This window comes from Chinchilla lanigera, unplaced genomic scaffold (genome assembly GCF_000276665.1).
Source record: "Chinchilla lanigera isolate Chin_1 unplaced genomic scaffold, ChiLan1.0 scaffold00056, whole genome shotgun sequence".
Classification (NCBI taxonomy): Eukaryota; Metazoa; Chordata; class Mammalia; order Rodentia; family Chinchillidae; genus Chinchilla; species Chinchilla lanigera.
The window spans coordinates 8,699,738-8,705,081 of record NW_004955457.1 but is presented as its reverse complement, the minus strand read 5'-3'; the positions used below and the strand labels follow the sequence as shown (position 1 = coordinate 8,705,081).

At 44.3% G+C, this 5,344-nt stretch overlaps 1 pseudogene; it reads right to left on the bottom strand.

Annotated features, from left to right (window-relative positions):
* Positions 1–425: 425 nt before the first annotated feature.
* LOC102029479 lies at positions 426–4,718 on the bottom strand (annotated as a pseudogene).
* Positions 4,719–5,344: the final 626 nt, after the last annotated feature.

Here is a 5,344-nt window from a genome sequence, read left to right as displayed (position 1 = left end):
ATGTGGTGCTGAGGATCAAACTCAGGGCCTTGTGCATGCAAGGCAAGAGCTCTTCCACTGAGCCAGGTCCCAAGCCTCTGTCCTTTCTTCTGAAAAAACAGTTAAGATGAGGTCAAAAAACTTTTACTGTGACTGGGCATGGTGGCACATGCCTATTATCCCAGCAGCTGGGAGACTGAGGCAGGAGGATTGCTGTGAGTTCAAAGCCAGCCTGGGCTAGTGAGTCAAAACTAACCTGAAATGTACAGTGAGACCCTGTCCCCCGCCCCCCCCAAAAAAAAGAAAAAAAAAGAAAAAATTAACAAAAAGGTTAAAGTACCTGTCATTTTGCTCCTATTAACAGAGTGGCCAAGTATCCTGGTACGAATCTTGTTCGTGCACAGTTGCCTGTGAGTTGTCCCATCTGCAGGAGGCTATGCATCCTTTCAATCATTCTTTTCTTCTCCTTGATAATGCCTGTATTCTGGCTTCAGCTCTCATGTGTTTTTGTGGATACCTTTCACATTCTGAATACCAATTTCTTTCAAGATTCCCTGCAGGTATCCCACAGGTTGTACTGTGATATCCACCAAGTCTTTAAGGTTATAATATTGGTGTTTTTCAAAGGCTGAAAATAGCATATCTAGAACGTGTTACCTGCCCGAGCTCTCTTTCCATCCTCTTTCTTCTTCCTTTCATGTTCAATATTATATTGATGATTAGCAAGGTTTGTAATTGGTTGTTACAACTTTGTCCAGTTGTTGTGACTGCCTTACAGGTTTGGAAGATTCTTCTATCTTCAGTCTCTTTAATCTCATGTAATTTTCACAGACAGGAGGTCCGCATTCGGCTCTTTGAACCACTATTCCTTCCAATGAGAGTTTATCTGGTGAGCTCTCAGTAAATACTGTTGAGGTCTGTCCTCCAACACTTTGCAAGACAAATGGACGTTCTCTAGAAGCACCTACTGAAGCTGGCTTTCCGCCAATATCGTGAATATTTGCAAGATCCCCATTCAAAGTAAATGACACCTCAGTCCTTCCTTGATTCTTGGCAATCCGCGGTTTCCCAACTTCACCTCTTCCTGGGGCTTTAGCCCACTGCTGTAACACATACTTAGGAACCGTAACCAGCCACACTCCCGCGTTCTGTTTGGCGCCGGTCAGGTCGAGTTCCCCACGCTCTGCTATGGATCTTGAGAGACGTGAGGGCGGGAGCAGCGGCCTCGAGAGCTGGAGGGCTGCGGCGCAAGCGTCTGGAGCAAAGTGCGAGTCGTGTGGCGGAAGAAGACTTCAAGAAGCCGAGTCTCTCACCGTCTAGGATGCTAGCAGCCCAGGGGCACACGCTGCTAGATTTGTGTGGCCCTTTTAATGATGACTGAATAACGATGAAAACAGGATCCCTAGCAAATTGGATCACTAACAGGATCCACAACAATTTTTTTTTTTTTGGCTACCGGGAGCTCAGAACCTTGTGAGGCAGGTGCAGTGCTGCTAAGATGCATCCCCAGCCCCTGGGATCCCAAACAGTATGTTATTTCTCTACCAAAGCAGTAGAAGATTCTTTCCATCCTCTTCCAGTAGCACTATTTCATTTGGGGAAGGAGGTGAACAAATGAAATACCAAGAATGGAAGAGAGGAAAACATCACTTTGGAGCCTATAGCCTTCTCTTTTTCCTTGATTCAGCTTTGCTCTGAGTGCATAAATAGTTTTCTTTTTTTGTTTTTTTTTTTTCCGGTACCGGGAACCGAACTCAGGACCTTGCGCTTGCCAGGCAGGCGCTGTGCCGCTGAGCTAAATCCCCAGCCCCTGAGTGCATAAATAGTGAAGACCCAAGAAACAGAATAAAAGAGCTGCATAGCAAGAAATTTGCCTTTGCAGCCAGGTTTTGTAGAGGTAAGGGCATATCAAGTTCCCATGTAATTCTTTTTTAGACAAGATTTCTTTTTTTTTTAATTGATTAACTCAGGACACAAGTTCTTTATTGGGTAATTATATTAATAGTGGGCATTTGTAGTTATTCTTGTGGGTAGCTAGTGCATAGAGATTACAAAATTTTAAAACTATAATAAATATGGTCAGTTAGTAGTGCACTCCAGGCTTTCTCTTGTCATTTTTGGAAAAGGGTGTCATGATTTACTATAATCCATTAAGGAACATCTTTAGGATTTCATCAGGAGCTGCGTCTGGTGGCACAAGCTTTTCTCAGTGCTTTGAATACTCACTGACCAGGGTTAATGCTTTGTTTAGGCTTGAGTCACTCGCCAAATAGTTGACTAGCTCAGTGATGTTGTCGGTATTCATCACGTGCAAAACAAGGTTTCTTAGGTCCTTAGATTTTGAAAGTTCAGGCAATTACAGATATGTACCTGCACACTGTTTTATTTTTATTTTATTTTATTTTTTTGGTTTTTCTCCGGTACCAGGAACCGAACTCATGACCTTGCGCTTGCCAGGCAGGCACTTTTGCCGCTGAGCTAAATCCCCATCCCCATTTTTTTTTTTTTTTTTTTGTACCAGGAATCGAACTTAGGACCTTGTGCTTGCTGGTCAGGCGCTGTGCCACTGAGCTACATTCCCAGATCCCTGCATGCTGTTTTCAGCCATTGTGTAAAAATAATGAGATTTGTGTTTTAAGGGGTGTGTCATTTTATCAGTTAACTCTTCATTTACCATGGGAATTAACTGCTCTGAAGATTTCTGATTTTTTTAATATTACACTTTTTATCTGTTATCGTGATGACATTCCTTGCCTGCACATGAAGCTATCTCTTTCTATTTTCTGTCCTCAGGATAGTGCTATTGCTCAAGGAAGTTGAACAGGCCCTGTGGACATAGCTCTTCCCTCTCACCCTGCTTCTTAAATGTACTGAGTACTTTTTACATTTCCTTTCCGCTTTCTTCCCTCTTTCCCTTCCCCCTGTTTAGAGTGTATCAGGAGCTGCTCAGTTGAGGATGAGGACTCTGAGGGGAGTAAGAGGTTAAGGCACACAGAGCCCGTCTTCTTTGGGTTTCATCTCCAGGCGTGTCACTGGGCAGGGCTCCCTTTTATTTTTTAAATTAATAATTAATTAATTTTCCCATTGTCTAGATTTTTTTTTAATTTTAAAAATAAAAGGAGGAAAACATTAACAGACAACCTTTTACAAAATAGCAAAAGAACAGTACAGACAACACAGAGTTACAAACAAAGTGGTAGGAAATTAACAATGCTTGTTGTATTACATATTGATATCTTCAAAGTGGTTTCTCATGAAAACAGATAGAGACATGCAATATTGATCAATCAAGGACTCATTGACAGTTTCTTTCAGCAACAAAATAGAAGACCGTAGAACAACTATGCTAACTATCCTATATATACATACATACAAAATTTCTCCTTCTTTCCCTTCTCTTTTCCCACATCCTAGTTGCCCTTTATCCTAGGGCTCCCTTTTAATAAGAAAACCTCAAGTGAGATTCAGCTGGGAACCTCAAGGAGTGAGAGAAACAGGAGCAGAGGTTCACTCCGGAATCTTGGCCTTGAGATTGGATGCCTCACCTTCCTGAAAAGTGATATCACAAGTTGCACAACATGATTTTGTTCCCGATTGTCTTGATTACTTTTCTCTCTTTGTTGGGATAAAATACCTGACACCCAAAGTTAGGGAAGGAAAAGTTTATTTAGCTCACAGTCTGTGGAGGTCTCAGTCTGTTTTCAGCTGGCTCCGAGGTAGGTTAGCATGGCACAGGGCAACAGTTCAAAGTAGCAGAAGACAGCAAAAGCAACAAGAGCGAAGGGGTGAAAGCAAGCCTCTTTTTCTTCCTTGTAGTGTATGCAGGCTACCTGCCCTGGGTGGGTGTAGCATTTGTACCATCTCTGTGCTCTCCTTTGTTCTTTTGGTACCGGAATCAAACTCAGGACCTTGTGCTTGCGAGGTAGGTGCTTATGCTGCTAAGCTGTATCCCCTACCCTGCGCTCTCCTCTTGCACAGGCTCAGGATGTTTACAAAGTGAGGACCCACCAGGGAGATAGCTCAGTGGCACAGGGCAAGGTCCTGCAGTGCATTCCTGGTATCAAAAAAGATGAGGACCAAAGCCAGGACCCTGGCCCCCTGCTAAGTCACACAATTAAACTTCTCAAGTTGACAGTATATCAACCATTACACCTGATGAATAAATTTCTCCACACCACAGTCAGCTAAATCACCAACAGACATGTTTTTACGAAACCCAGAGGCTGCAGGGAAGGTAGATCTGGAGTGTCATCGACAGAATTCCTGATGATGTTTACAGCTCCCTATGAGCTAGAGCTACAGGAGATTCTTGCCCCAATTGCCCGGTTCTGCTGGGCCTCTGGGAACTCTGGCATGTCTACGGCAGTGATGGTTGTCACGGCTCTTCCTGGGCCGTGATGGTTCAAGTGAGTCCAATGGAGGTGGCACCATGAACCATCTACACTGGGTGTTTCCACTCCCAGAAAGGCTGTGGCTTGCAGGAAAATCCAGCTGCCAAGATGAAGGAAGAAAAAAAAGATAAAGTGGAAAGTTGCAGTGTGAAGAGGAAGACGTCCCTGTTTTTGAATCCAGAAGCTGGGAAACTGAGTCAGCCGTGTGGGCCTGTTGGGACTGATGTCTGGAGTGTGGGCAACATACTCTGTGCCCAGCAACCCTCCAGATGAGGACTGTGCTACCACCTCTGCTGCATTCACCTTATCAGCACCTCCCTGTGCAAAGAGAAATAAATCATCAACCATGCTTCCAAGTATCTATAAGAACCTGGTTCTTGAGCTGAGTGTGATGGCTCCTACCTGTAATTCTAGCACTTGGGAGGCTGAGGCAGGAGGATCCTGAGATATCAAAGCCAAGACTAGCCTAAAACTACATAGCAAGAACCTGTCTCAAAAAATCAAAAGGAAAAAAGAATCCATTATTCTCCTCTTCCTTTTCTTCTTCCTCTTCTCCTTCTCCTTCCTTTTCTCCTTCTTCTTCTCCTTCTCTTTCTTCTTCTCCTTCTTCTTGTGCTGCTTCTTTTTTTCTTCTTCCCATTCCCTTTCTCCTTTCCCTACCCATTCCCCTTCCCTCTCTCCTTTCCCTAACTCTTCCCCTTCCCCTTCCCTTTCCCCTTCCCCTTCTCCTTCCTCTTCCCCTTCACCTTCTCTTTCCTCTTCCCCTTCCCCTTCTCCTTCCTCTTCCCCTTCTCCTTCCCTTTATCTTTCCCCTTCCCCTTCTCCTTCCCCTTCTCCTTCCCCTTCTCCTTCCCATTCTCCTTCTCCTTCCCCTTCTCCTTCCCTTTCCCCTTCTTCTTCCCTTTCCCCTTCTTCTTCCCTTCCTCCTCCTCCTCCTTCTCCTTCCCCTTCCTCTTCTCCTTCTCTTTCTCCTT